This window comes from Oncorhynchus kisutch, linkage group LG5 (assembly GCF_002021735.2).
Source record: "Oncorhynchus kisutch isolate 150728-3 linkage group LG5, Okis_V2, whole genome shotgun sequence".
NCBI lineage: Eukaryota > Metazoa > Chordata > Actinopteri > Salmoniformes > Salmonidae > Oncorhynchus > Oncorhynchus kisutch.
Window position 1 is genome coordinate 58,545,542 of NC_034178.2, and position 15,947 is coordinate 58,561,488.

A 15,947-nucleotide genomic window follows, 5' to 3' on the forward strand; every position below is an offset into this window, starting at 1 on the left:
GACATGTTTATACCTGTGTTGTGTTAGACATGTTTATACCTGTGTTGTGTTAGACATGTTTGATGTAGCGATGTAAGTTGTTGATAGTTTTGTATTATGATTTTTTTTTTTTATACATAAATAAAAAATGCAGAGAGAGAAAGTTACATACAGTGCTTAATTTGTAAATCAGGAGGTGCCAAAACAAAAAGTGAGTGTATTATTCTCATGATTCCTGTAACAGTAGTGTGCCCTCTCTGGGGCCCACTACTGTGATGAGCAAGCCACTCTCCTCTCCCCCAATACGCTCAAGAGAAAAATGCATTCTGATGTATAACATTTTGAAATGCAACTGTAGGAATAAATCATGTTTTGTGGCACCAGTGAAACCAGGGGAAAATGTTAGGCTGGAGACCTGCATAGTAATTAACACTTAACACTTACGGTCAATGTGGCCTCAGGGCAATTTGTATTATTCTGTATGTAAATCTGTGACAGTACATAAGATCCACTCTCAGCGAAGTGTCAGCCTCCTGGCAGAGGCACCCAGGTTTTTAGCAAATATCTCCTGGTACTTGATAAAGTTAATGATGCCTTTGACCTTAACATGGGCCCCAGGACCACTGTAAGCAAAATAGCCCCATAGTACCAGTACATTTAAGCCAAAAACTTGCTTCCCTCTGCCAGGAGGCTGACATTTGCCCTCAAGTGGATCTTCCAGCAAGACAATAATCCAAAGCACACTTAAAAATTCACAAAGAAGTGGTTAATTGACTAACAAAAATCAATTGAAAACCTGTGGTTGGAATTGAAGAGGGCAGTCCATAATCGCAGATGAAGGATATCAAGTATTTTTAAAGATTATGTATGGAAAATGGTCAGAGATCCTTCCCGATGTGTTCTCCAATCTCATAAAACATTTTATCGTTGGCGGCTAGTACAGTGATGTTGGCTGGTGTGCATAGAATGCCAGGGCTGAATTTTGTGACCGTGATGATTTGAGGGCCAGATTGGGAATTTAGCCAGGACACTGGGGTTAACACCCCTACTCTTACGATAAGTGCCATGGGATCTTTAATGACCTCAGAGAGTCATTACCAGTAATTACCAGTTAACTAAATATTTGTATTCCCCATTTCATCTGTGCGGGTTAGCTAGCATACGAACGGAACTGCTCGACAATCACTCAATTGAAAATGTAAAAACTTGTCTTTGAATGTGTTTGTTACTGAGAAATTAAAAGTGACGGCTGTTCAGATATGGGGCAGTGGAAAAAACAATAACAGACTATGAGGAGGAAATTTCCCTCTCAAGGGAGGATGTCAACAAAGGCTACTGGACTTGGTTTGCAAACTCTAAATGAAATTACACAAACCGGGTTTGTTGCAATCTCTCTCTCTCTCTCTGTGAGTGTGTTTGTGTGAGAGATAGATAGATACTGCAGTGGGTATAGCTCTCACTAATGGATATGTTTGTTATTGAGCAGAAGCATACATCATACACTACCGGTCAAAAGTTTTAGAACACCTACTCATTCAAGGGTTTTTCTTAATTTTTACTATTTTCTACATTGTAGAATAATAGTGATGACATCAAAACTATGAAATAACACATATGGAATCATCAGCCATCCTTTCCTTGATGACAGCTTTGCACACTCTTGGCATTCTCTCAACCAACTTGATGAGGTAGTCATCTGGAATGCATTTCAATTAACAGGTGGGCCTTGTTAAAAGTTAATTTGTGGAATTTCTTTCCTTCTTAATGCGTTTGAGCCAATCAGTTGTGTTGTGACACAGCAGAGGTAGTATACAGAAGATAGCCCTATTTGGTAAAAGTCCATATTATGGCAAGAACAGCTCAAATAAGCAAAGAGAAATGAAAGTCCATCATTACTTTAAGACATGAAGGTTAGCCAATGCAGAAAATGTTAAGAACTTTGAAAGTTTCTTCAAGTGCAGTCGCAGCGCTACATCAAGCGTTATGATGAAACTGGTTCTCATGAGGACCGCCACAGGAATGGAAGACCCAGTTACCTCTGCTGCAGAGGATAAGTTCATTAGAGTTACCAGCCTCAGAAATTGCAGCCCAAATAAATGCTTCACAGAGTTCAAGTAACAGACACATCTTAACATCAACTGTTCAGAGGAGACTGTGAATGAGCCCTTCATGGTCGAATTTCTGCAATGAAACCACTACTAAAGGACACCAATAAGAAAAAGAGACATGCTTGGGCCAAGAAACATGAGCAATGGACATTAGACCGGTGGAAAATTGTCCTTTGGTCTAGAGTCCAAATTTGAGATTTTTGGTTCCAACCGCCGTGTCTTTGTGAGACGCAGTATGGGTGAATTGATGGTCTCTGCATGTGTATTTCCCACGGTAAAGCATGGAGGAGGAGGTGTTATGGTGTGGGGGTGTTTTGCTGGTGACATAGTCAGTGATTTATTTAGGATTCAAGGCACACTTAACTAGCATGGTTACCACAACATTCTGCAGCGATACCCCATCCTATCTGGTTTGCGCTTAGTTCCCCTGTCATTTGTTTTTCAACAGGACAATGACACAACACACCTCCAGGCTGTGTAAGGGCTATTTTACCAAGAAGGAGAGTGATGGAATCCTGCATCAGATGACCTGGCCTCCACAATCTCCCGACCTCAACCCAATTGAGATGGTTTGGGATGAGTCGGTCCACAGAGTGAAGGAAAAGCAGCCAACAAGTGTGCAGCCTATGTGAGAACTCCTTCAAGACTGTTGGAAAAGCATTCCAGGTGAAGCTGATTGAGAGAATGACAAGAGTGTGCAAAGCTGCCATCAAGGCAAAGGGTGGCTATTTGAAGAATCTCAAATATAAAATATATTTGATTTGTTTAACACTTTTTTGGTTACTACATGATTCCATCTGTTATTTCACAGTTATGTCTTCACTATTATTATACAAAGTAGAAAATAGTAAAGATAAAGAAAAACCCTTGAATGAGTAGGTGTTCTAAAACTTTTGACCGGTAGTGTATGTTAGCCTATTTCCCTGATATTAATCTCTACATCGCTCCAGACCTGCATCAGCTCACTTTCCATGTCCTTGAAGAGGAGGTTCCCAATGAGCAGCAGGAGTGGAGCCCCAGTCTGGGCCAGGAGGACCCAGAGCCCACTCAGATTAAAGAGGAACAGGAGGAGTTTGGGACCAGTCAGGAGGAAGAGCAGCGTCAGAGTCTGATATCAAAGAGTTCAAATTCTCTCTTCCCATGTGAAAAGTGACTATGATCAGGACCCACCTCAGCCCTCACATCTTCCCCAAACCTAGATTGTGGAGAACGTAGACGACTTTCTACCAACACAAACATCTGAATAAAACAGAACTTGATGGAGAGGGCTATGGAGAATCAGAACCAAATAGTGAATTGAAGCCACTTTCTCCAATAAATTCTGATTGTTCTGCAGCTCATATTGGGAACAGTCTAAGTGACAATGGGATGGACCGTGGAGGACTAATATCAGGATTACAGCCATTCAAATCAAAGAGAACATGGACAAAGAAAGGATACAGCTCAGTTAAGACCAGGGAATCCAGTGAACTGAAAGTTCCATTGAGGGCGGCTCACTCGGGAGAGACCACATAGGTGTCCCGTCTGCAGGAAATGCATTGTGAAAATGTGCATTTTTAAAGCACATCAGAAAATTCACACAAGGGAGAAATTGTGTTGCTGCAATGTATGTGGAGAAAGTTTCAGTAAGAAGGGAAACCTGACAGAACATACAGTATGAGAAGTCACACGGGGGAGAACACATTGCTGCAAAGTATGTGGCAAAAGTTTCAGTCAGAAGATAATCCTTACCAGGCATATGATGACGCACACAGGGCAGAAAGTGAATTGTTGCAAAGACTGTGGCAAATACTTTAGCCAGAAACATAACCTGAGAGTCCATATAAGAACACAAACTGGAGAGAAACGATATCAGTGCAGTCATATATGCCTGAAAGAACATATGGTGACTCACACAGAGGAGAAATACAAAACACATCAGTGTAAAGAATGCTGTAAATTATTGGCAGATCATAAGATGAGTCATACAGGAGAGAGACCATATCAGTGTTGTTATTGTGGCAAATGATTCACTCAGTAGAAAAGCCTCAAATGTAATCTTAGTATTCACACAGGTGAGAGACTATATATGTGCCCCAAGTCTTGTAAGAACTGAAGGTGAGGATGAACCCAGAGGGAGAAACATGACAGTCCTGCTTAGGGAAAAATCAAACTCTTTCTTGTTTGTGGACCTTTTTTAATCCTAAAAAGCTGATATTCCATTTAAAACTAATTTGAGCATGGCACAAAAGTGGATATAATGTTTTGTAGAACTTAGTAGATATTTCATTTTTTTTAAATTCCACATTTTAAGTGTGTCCCAACATTTTAGTCCTCTCCCCCACTTGGACTATCCCCTGAAGTACTAGTACATTGGTGTTAATAAAATATTTTGAAGATGCTTCAGATGCTATTGAAGCACATGGGGATGTGTGAAACTTACTCCTCAGCCTGAAGTATCCCCGCTTATGCCAGTGAATAACTAGCTTTTCGTGTGGCACCGACTGGTCAAATATGCTAGCAAGGCAGGGGTCCTAAGTTCGCTCCAGGTATGGGTCGAATCGGGAGGAAGTTGTACTTGCTGACACCTCATGTCCAGCAGATGCATCAAACTCTTAGCATTCCGTCGGAAGTCATTCATTGTCAATGGAGCAGTCCACAGTGCTACACTATAGGTGCCGCACTAGGCTGCGGTGCATTCTGTGTACCACATGCATTCAATATTTTCAACTTGTGCTTTACCATGGTACATACGGAAGTACACACACAAAATCCAACTAGCTAGCTTTTAGCTCATTTGAAAAGTGAAGCCTTTGTGCATCATGTACGGAAAATGCATGCTAGACATCTGGCAAAACCAAAAAGCATATGCATCTGGTGGACATCGGGCATTATGGCTCTACATGGTCAATCCGAAGTCTGCAGTGGCCATACAGCATTTACTGCAATAAGTCAGAGCACTCCACATAAGTCAGAGCATTCATACTTCTTCAGCTTCGCGGAGCAGAGCTGTTGTGAAGGAAGTTGACAAAGGAAGTGAGTTTGTGTGTAAACACGAGTTCCTGCCCCCATCTACCGTCAACCAATCATGTCAATGGCGATGCGGTACGGAGCTCGATTTGGCTTTCACAAGCCTCTAGAGGTGCCACAATTGCATCACACCCTTTGCACTGAGCCTCCGGACCACATTTACAAATCAAGTATAAATTCGCATTAAATGTTAGACCAAGAAAGCAGCCAAATATATCCAAATTGTTTTTTAGAAATCACATCTTGGGCCTGTTAAAATACATAAATCATGGCGGATTTGACAAATATCCACTTTGATAGAGCAGATTTGTTGAATGTGCGCCAATCCAACGTCCTTCTATCCCATGCGGTCTGCATTCCATTGACCTCTATACCGCATCTATCCCCATTACTTCCCTGATCGCTTTCCAGGAGTTCAAACTAACTTTCGTGTTTTTGAAATCCCTACACATGGTATTATAAAGATGTTGTTTATTTGTGAACTTGTTCTGATATCCTTTCGTCAAAGTTCTCCATATTTGTTATCAAGGAAGTTGTCAAGGAAGTGAGTTTGTGTTGATACAGGATGTACCGCCCCAACCGACCGTCAACCAATCATGCCAATGCGGAGCTATACGGAGCCCTAAGCATTGCTAAAAAATGTGGGAGGCACACAGCGATGTGGTAAGGAGCTCGATTTGGCTTCTGCAGGCAATTGCATCACTCCCGCCATACGGAGCCTCCGGATTGCATTACAAGATCAAGCATAAATAGGCTTTAAGCATAAATTGGCTTTTAGGAAGCAGCGTGACATCCTTTACACTACCTAACACCTGTAGTAGGAGGACAAACACATCCCCAGAAGGTGATTGATATTGGTTGAATACATTGTAAATGTTATGAGGAATAAACATGCATAAGAAGCCTACAATGTTGTGCCTAACAGAGACAATGCATTTTCAGCATATATAGAGTTACCTTCTCATTTTGTTCAGAACTATACACGGTACATTTCAATTACTTTCTTCTAGCTGTACTAAAAGCAGCACATCTTTTGTTTCAACAAGGCTCCTTGTTCAAATGCGTCACCTCACCAGCTCTAGTCTGCCATGACCTCTTATATCTGTGTAGTGGGTTTGACACCACTGCATGGTGTTCTTTCTCATAAACCTGACATGGCCCCAGTCCATGTAATGCCATTCTATGTTGTTGTGAGCATCTTAGAGTGGATTGGTATATCATGCTTCTTGTGAATAAATATTTTCATTTTTACTTAGTGTAAATCATTATATTTAAATTGTAACATTTGTTATAGCAGGCTATTTTATAGATCAGTTAGTACAGGACTCAAATTAGCTCAAAGAAATTGAGTAGTCGCTCAATCTTTATTTATTACTAGACATAATACAGTATACAGAGTGGTACTACAAAGCAGGATGAGTTAGCCAGCTAACTTTGATAAACAATCAGAAATAACTATTGGTTTTCTGGTTCATTTATAAACCTAAACTGGCGGAATATTGTGAAATGGGCATGGTCAACATGCCCATTTCAGAATATGATCTGATCACTGATCTTGCTTTGTAGTATACCCCTCTGGTAGAGATGTAGAATATTTCACATTAGCCTTCTACTACTACTACTACTACTACTACATAACTTTCGCTGTGTTTGATTGGCATATTTTTTGGGGACCATAAAGAATGATAGATGCCTCTAGTGGCCAAAAGGCTGTATTAGCGTAGGCAGTGCCATTGAAGGCTTCCGCCATTTTAAAGTAGTCAACTGGGTGGGACTTCCAACTTCATTGGCTGATCCTTCCTAGTAACCCTGTTGGAGTCATGTCTAACTGAGTCATCAGGAGGGATCAGCCAATCGCGAAGAAGAAAATGTACGACTGACACAGACACAAAGATGAGTCCTCTATCTATCTCTATGTTTGGGACACTTGGCGACAGATGATTGTTTAGTTCAGATGCGCTACAACTCCAGTACAGCAGGCGGCGATATGACAATTTTACCTTGTGCAGGTACGAATTCAAAGACTAGGAAGAGTTTGCATTGTTTACATCGGAAGCGGATGCTTGCTGGCCACCATCAGAGACACAATGTTAGCACCAAAACAATAAACATATGCACTCTGCGTTCCCTCAAAATGTTGAAAATTAAGCTGTATCAGGTTTTTCTAAATGAGTGATTAACTGCTACATAAAAAAACTTAATCTATAGAGCTCGCCAGCTTGAACTTCCTAAAACCAGGAAAATGATTTACCTCTGGTTCATTCAGCCAATTATATGGGGGAAATTAATGGAGAAAGAATAGGGTTTTGGGATTATCGCAGAAAGTTAACAGAGGCTTAAGATATATTGTACGATTTGTTATAGGGGTGACAGGGTAGCCTAGTGGTTAGAGTGTTGGACTAGTAACCGGAAGGTTTCAAGTTCAAACCTCTCGTTCTGCCCCTGAACAGGCAGTTAACCCACTGTTCCTAGGCCGTCATTGTAAATAAGAATTTGTTCTTAACTGACTTGCCTAGTTAAATAAAGGTTTTTAAAAAAAAAGATGTTAACATCATTCAGCTACTGTAGCTGCCTACCTAACATCAACAGGCAGCACCAGTAGTGCAACAATTAGAAATAGACACCAAAAGTAAAGTTCCTGGCGATCATAGCGATCTTACTCCCCCCTTCTGTCTGAACTTGGAATATTCCTGTTGGTGGGCTTGGCCACTGACCCTCAACCTGGTTGTTCTGTTCTGCGTTGTGTACTATTCTAATAATTTGAAGTTTGATGGAATAACCATTTTAACACTACTACACTCACCCCTTCTTCATTTCAGCAAACTTTAAGACATAAGGTAAGAGTTCTTCCTCCACAGGGGTAACCTTGACCAAGAGTTGTCCAGAAGGACAGCAAAGAGACTTTGCCAGGTAGAAATATGCCCATATACATACAACCTAAGACCCCTAATAAAGTATTTGTCATTTCCTTAATCTATCCTCTGGCCTCTGTTTCATTGGGGTACCGGCTGAAAAAGTTGATAGGGCCTGAATCAGGGCCGCTAGATGCTCTCTTTTGTCAGGCTCAGCAATCACTTGACTAATTGACTCTAAAAGTCTTCTGACAGGCTTCACAACTCTTCCAATTCGAGTTCTCAAAGTGCCTTTACTGGGTCTTAGGACTGTATCAGTGAACTTAGACGTCTGGCTGTTTCTGCACTCTACCTCTCTCTGGTTACTCATTCTCTTCTTAGTAGATCTTATGCACACAGAGCCACTGACTGATGAACTTCTACTGCTGATGCCATCTAGACTGCTCACTTACGTTGCTTTTCTACTTGTGTCATCTTCAGAAGGATCACTTGAATCATCACCAGGCATCCTTGAGGAGCTACCTGTGCTTGAGTTAGCTGCTTGTTCGGAGATCCTCAAAGCCCAGGGAAGGCCCTGGGCTTTGAGGATTGAGCTTCTCTCATGTTTACTCCATCTTCCAGTCCCGAAGATTTTTGAGCTTCAGCTTCCGTGGGCCCCTCAGGGTTCTGGCCCTTCGATCCTCTGAATCCTCATCCACGTCAAATACCGGCCTTTCGTCACCGCTGTCTGCGAATATGTCCTCCTCTGAAGCAGTAGAGGCTACTGTGGATATCCCGTCAGTCTGTCCCACCGGCAGGAAGTTCACTGGCAGTATGAAGTTTTTAATTTTTTATATTTTATATTATTATTATTTTTTTACCCCTTTTTCTCCCCAATTTCGTGGTATCCAATTGTTGTAGTAGCTACTATCTTGTCTCATCGCTACAACTCCCGTACGGGCTCGGGAGAGACGAAGGTTGAAAGTCATGCGTCCTCCGATACACAACCCAACCAAGCCGCACTGCTTCTTAACACAGCGTGCATCCAACCCGGAAGCCAGCCGCACCAATGCGCCGGAGGAAACACCGTGCACCTGGCCACCTTGGTTAGCGCACACTGCGCCCAGCCCGCCACAGGAGTCGCCGGTGCGCGATAAGACAAGGACTCCCCTACCGACCAAGCACTCCCTAACCCGGGCGACGCTAGGCCAATTGTGCGTCGCCCCACGGAACTCCCGGTCGCGGCCGGTTACGACAGAGCCTGGGCGCGAACCCAGGGACTCTGATGGCACAGCTGGCGCTGCAGTACAGCGCCCTTAACCACTGCGCCACCCGGGAGGCCCCTGCAGTATGAAGTTTCGATGGACTACTCTTACTCTTCTTGGTAGTAGGATCTTCGACTCTGTAGATGATCAGACGGGTCTTTCCATGTGATCACATAGACCGTTGAATCCCACAAGTCGGCAAGTTGACCTTTTCCTCTTTCCTTTCGGTTTGCCAAGAGAACCCGGTCTCCAATCTCCAGGGCAGTACCTTTTACTCTCTTGTTATACTGCCTTGCTTTCTTTTTCTGTGCCTGTGTGTGCCTGTGTGCGATGCTGACAGACTCTCGCAGGTCCTTTTGGAACGAGTCAACATACTCGTCATGAGTCAACATGTCTTCGTTTTTCAAGGTACTTCCAAACATGATGTCCACTGGCAGTCGTGGAATTCGGCCGAACATCAGGATGAACGGTTCGAATCCTGTCGTTTCGTGTGTGGTACAGTTGTACGAGAAGGTGAGCGTCTGTATCATCTGGGGTCATCTTTCTTTTGCTCTCGCTGGCAATGATCGGACCATGTTACCGAGCATGCGGTTGGATCTTTCCGTCTGACCGTTGCCCATAGGATGATATGGAGTGGTATGGGACTTTCTGACTCCTGACACTTGTAGCAATTCTGCAATTAAGTGACTCTTAATGTTTGCTCCTTTGTCAGAGTGTATCCGCTGGGGAAACCCGTAGACACAGAAGAACTGGTTCCATAACTTCTGGGCAACCACCTTTGCTGTCTGGTTCGGGCAAGGAAACGCAATGACGCAAACGCAAATGATCTGTGATGACGAATACATCAACGCTCTCTCCATCCCTTCCTTCTGCTGACCAGAAGTCTATGCACACCAGTTCCAATGCTGTGCTGGTCTGTATAGATTCCAACGGTGCCCTAGCCTCTGGCTCCATTGTCTTGCCAACCACACAGCGCGTACAATAGGAGACATACTTCTTCACTTCCCCGTCCATTCCAGTCCAGAAGAACCTTTGACGTACCAAATGGAGTGTTCTAGTCTGGCCTTGGTGGCCGGCTTCATCATGGGTTCCCCTCAAAACGATGGCTTTAAGGGAGTCTGGCACCACCAGCTGGTACCTCTTCTTGACAACTCTGTCCTTAGATCTTCGGTAGAGGATCTCATCCTTGATTTCAAGTTTATCCCAATGCTTCAGCATTCTCAACACTTGGGCAGTCTCATGATCCCTCTCTCTCCGCGAAGGTCTCTTCCTCCTCTCAACAAAGTACGCAACTCGGGCCAGCACCTAATCCGCCTTCTGTTTTCTCCGTATCACATCAGAAGAAAGGACTGGAAGAGTAGCCGCTCCACCTTCATGCTGAAGGACGCTGGCAGAATACTGGGCTAATTGGAATTTGCGCACTGGCACACTCGCATCCCACTCCAGACAGGATTCCAAAACTGTTTTCACTCCTTCAGAAGAGACTTGAGCCAGGATCTCACCATCCTGGATATTGACTGACAGTTTGAATGCGTCCTGGATGGACTCTGAAGTCACATACTCTGGGAACTCACTTGCCTTTCTACCTCCAATAAACGGCTGTCGACTAAGCAGGTCTGCTGGGACATTCTGGGGCGCAGGGATGTACTTCAAGTCAAAGTCAAAGGGGGCCAGTTTAGAGACCCACCATTGCTCACAGGCGTCTATCGTTGGTTTTGTCATTATACTGTATATGTCAGGGGGTTGTTATCTGTTAGGACTGTGAATCTATTCCCCTTCAGCTAATGGGTGAACTTATCACACACAGCCCTCTTAAGAGTGAAGAACTCTAATATGTGTGCTGGGTAACGGGACTGGGATCTTGACAGAGTCTTGCTTGCAAAGGCTACTGGTCTGGGCCTACTCTCACCCTCAAATGTCTGGCTAAGTACTGCACCTAAGCCATCCATTGATGCAGCTGTTGATAAGAGAAACGGTCTGCTAAAGTCTGTGTGAGCCAGCACAGATGTCTGGGAGACTGCAAATTTTAGCTTCTCCAGCACCTCCTCACATTCAGTAGTCCAGTCTTCAGGTTTCAGATGTTTTAGGGCCCCGCCATGAGGTTTTCCTTTTTCTCCTTTCCGCTTTCTTTTCTGTCCTGCAATCAGACGAAACAGTGGTTTGGCTAAACCTGAGAAACTCACAATGAAGTGGGAATAATAGTTTGCCATACCAAGAAATGATCTGACCTTGGTTGGTGAAGGTGTTTTCCCATCATTTTCCATCAGATCAGCTGCTGTGATGTCGTTGATTGCAGACACTTTTCCTGGGTCGGTTGCAATGCCCTCTGCCGTGGCGATATGGCCTAAAAATTTGACAGATTTTCTGAGGAGGTAACATTTTGTTGGAGCTAGCTTCAGGTTGTGTTACTTAAGGCGGGATAACACCATTTCAAGACGGTCCAGGGCTTCCTGCTCACTCTTCCCGAAAACCAGGAGATCATCCAAGTAGCACAGGAGGGACAAGTAGTTCTGGTCGCCGAAGATCGAGGTCATCATTCTGGCGAATGTTGCTGGGCTGTTACATAACCCCTGAGCCATTCTGTTGTACTCAAATAAACCTGTGGGTGTTGTGCACGCTGTGTACTTGCGGTCATCTTCATGTATGGGGATGTTGTAGAATCCCGAAGTCAAATCCATAGTACTGAAGAAGCAGTTCCCTCCCAATGCAGCGAGAGCATCGGATTGATGGGGCAATGGGTATGCATCTTTCTCTTTCCTCTGGTTCAACCATCTGAAATCAGTGCAAATTCTCAACTCTCCTGACGGCTTCCAAACCAGGACAAGGGGGAGGCCCACTCACTACTGGACTTTCGGATAATGTCCCGCTCCTCCATTTCCTCCAACGTCTGCCTCAGTTTCTGGTAGTCGGATGGAGATACCCTCCTGTACGGCAGCCTGAAAGGCTTTTCATCTTTGAGTCGGATACGGTGGATGACATTCTTCGCTTCTCCACAGTCAAGTCGGTCCCTGGAGAAGATGCCTTCATACTGAGCAATAAGGCCCACTAGTTTTCCTTTCCACATATCAGACACTTCACAGGACTCTATGTCAACTTCTGTTAAGCCCAACTCTTACAACTTTTGTAGATACTCCTTTGTCCTTTTTCCACTAACTGAACATTCTTCCCCAGTTTGGGTGACATTCTGAAGTGGAGACTGGACATTACTGGGGTTCTCAACATGGCTGGAATAGAGCTCTAGGTCTTCTAGGGCTAGGCATGGGTGAACATCTGCCAACTTGGTGTTACGGCGGAGAACAATAGGGTGGTCCAACATTTTGATCACTTTCATGGGGACCAACTTGTCACCCCTCAAAGGACATACAGTGCGTCCTACTAGGACATTTCTTGGTGCAGATCGTGCTGTAGTGGCCTCTATAACTACAGTACTACCAACTGATAGCGGCACCTTTTCTTTCAGTTTTCCCCAGACCAAATGTTCATGTTGAGGCATGAGAGTCACACTCTGCTAGAGCATTACAGTTCCCACTTTGTCTGTTATTTTGTCACCGTGCCAGCGGTTCACATTGGCTAGCATGCTGAGTAAAAGTTAATGTGAATCTCCTTTGGCAGGTTTGGAGAGGCTGTCCCAATACCACTCTGTTTTCTTGACCTGTTGCATTATGTGTTTTATGGCGTTCAATCCAACTATCATATCGTCTGTCTGTCCAGGTACAACTAAAACAGACACTGCCATCTTGCAATCTAAAAGATCAATGTTCAAGTCATATTCATACTTAGGCTGTGCCTGGTTGCCCCCACAGCCTACAAGAACTACTTGAGTTGGCTTTCTAGACTCCGGTTTAATCACATTACATCTCAGAAGTGTGTCTTCAGCTGACTCATGTAACGTGCAGGTCATAGACCCACAATCTATTAGAGCTTGAAGTTCTACAATTTCTTGCACCATTACTGGAACATAGAAAAGACTGTCTATTTACTGTTTATTACTCTCTATTTTCGGATAAATCGCCTCGGTTTTCATTGTGTTTCCAGTCCTTATATCCGTGGTGTTCTGTGGGGGTGTAACATGTTTGCCCACACTGCCCCCCTCTTGGCGTGAGCATGTTAGTTTAAAGTGGGCCCAGGGGAGCCTCGTCAGTTGCCTCTCCAACTTGTTTTCTTGCTGGACATTCAAAGCCTCTGTGGCCTGTCCTGTGACACTTGATGCATAAACCCTCCTTAAAGCAGTGCGACTGAGTTGAATGGTCTGAGGCCTTACAAATTCTACAGGGACCAGCAGCTGTATTAGTTTGTGGCGTTCTGGCCCGAAGTTCTCCTTTGATTCTGTTCCTGGGTTGACAGGAGCTTTTCCAGGAGAGAAATCACTTTGTTCAATGGAGCCTGATCACTGTTAGTGGGTGTGGCTGAATTATCATGAGCGACTGCTTGTTGTTAAGTCATACACCAAGCTTCGGGTGTCATCACAACTTCTACCTTGGCAGTACTTTGTGTCTGCCCTGTGTCTGGCTGACTGTTTGTCTCTGTGATAGCTGTCAAGCATTGCCTGCAAATCTCCAACTGTCCAATTTTCAATAGGCCTGCACCTAATAGCGGCATATAGTGCTGGATCAGGGCAGTGCTTAACAAACATCATGGTCACCTCATGACCTGGATCATCCACTCTTTTTTCCCTGTCTTTGCAAGCACTCATTGGCAAGGTCAATTGCTTTGTTCAGTCTAACCCAACAATCCAAGCAGCTCTCTGACTGTCTTGGTAAGGTTTCATAGAAGTATCCCAATGGAATTGTAGATGAGATTGCTTCTCCAAAGTGCTGCCTCAAGATATTGTATATGGCTTCAGGGCCTCTGCTTATGTTAACAAGAGGGTTTCCATGGAGCCCAATTCTGACTATGCCTTTAGCCCGCCCCATCAGTCTATCCTGTATCTCTTGCCCCTGTTCTGATATACTGCATCCCTTCTTTTTCAAGCTAGCTTGCATAAGTTCTTGCCATTCAGTCACTGTGTCTGTGCTATCACCCCGGAAGTGGGGTGGTTCTCTGAAGTCTGACTTCAGAATTAGGTTGACCTTTGACCAATCAGGTATTTCTACTATTGGTTGGGGAGGGGAAGTGCTTGCACCAGCCCCTGCTAGACTAGCGGCAACTTGATTTCCTATTTCACTGCACAGTTGTTTGACTAACTCTGCTAGGGCTTGCTATTGGGTTCGGTTTTCATTTTCACCCCCTATGGCTTTCTGGGACTCTTCACTGTTATCGTTGCCTGATTGGCTACTGCTAACATTAGGCACTCTAGTATCGGCTGCTGGGTATCTAAGAGGACTGTCTCTAGCACTATGTTCCACCATACTGGCCAACTGAGCCCCCCGCCCCACCCCAGTGGCAATACCTTGTGGACCTCTCACAGTAACGCCAACCGGAGTAACATGTACATTGTTATCACCAACACCTGATATGTCTTCTCTCTCCTGTTCTGTAATCTTACACACCTGAGGTGTACGCAACATATTGTCCAGAGTTCACGTTGCCCTCAAATGTTCTAAAAGTGTGATGTCGATCCAGTTCTGTGTAGGGGTCCCCCGGCGATCTGCTGCAGCTGATCTGTTGATCCGGGTCATGGCACCAATCTTACAGTATAGACTTTACGTCCGTCCCCTCGCCCCGACCTGGGCGCGAATCAGGGACGCTCTGCACATGTCAACAGTCACCCTCGAAGCATCGTTACCCATCGCTCCACAAAAGCCGCGGCTTTTATATAAAAACATTGAAGACTAAATATAGTTTACATGTTGTCAACAATCTAATCCAACTCCCGCTGTTTTGCCCTATAGTTGCGCACGTGTTGGTTTTGTTGCTAAACAACCAACCTGTCTATACCGTACTGTCTTTGGGTTTGCAACAGGAGTATCTATCTCTGGCTGCATCAAAGCTGCATCCCTGAAAATGTGATGCATCCTGTAGTTGGCAACTCCGTGCTGTTGCTCACAAGCGTTTTTTCCCTGGTTAGAATGTTCCCGCCTCTTCTCCTTCCGGTTATGCAGACATTTTATTCTCTTTGTTTAGAGCGGTCGAGTCAGTCCAGTATGTGTGTATGTGTGTGTGTGTGTGTGTGTGTGTGTGTGTGTGTGTGTGTGTGTGTGTGTGTGTGTGTGTGTGTGTGTGTGTGTGTGTGTGTGTGTGTGTGTGTGTGTGTGTGCGTGTACATACACAAATAATCTTTGATCCTTCCTGATCGTGGTACGTAACAAGATTGTGCACAATAGCTTCTCGGTGTTTCTTTAATTCGCCTAGTGTCGGCATACATTTTCATAACTACTAAGCGATTGTTTGCAGCTGATGTTTTTACTCTACACTGTCACGTTCTGACCTTAGTTCCTTTGTTTTGTCTTTGTTTAGTATGGTCAGGGCGTGAGTTGGGGTGGGAAGTCTATGTTTGTTTTTCTATGTTGGTTTCTGTGTTCGGCCTAGTATGGTTCTCAATCAGAGGCAGGTGTCGTTAGTTGTCTCTGATTGAGAATCATACTTAGGTAGCATTTTTTCCACCTGTGTTTGGTGGGTGTTTGTCTTCCGTGTCAGTGTGGGACTGTTCGTTGATGCACGTTCTTTTGTCCACCTGGCCATGCTGCTGCTCCAGTTTCAACTTCCACCTGACTGTGCTGCTGCTCCAGTTTCAACTGTTCTGCCTTATTATTATTCGACCATGCTGGTCATTTATGAACATTTGAACATCTTGGCCATGTTCTGTTATAATCTCC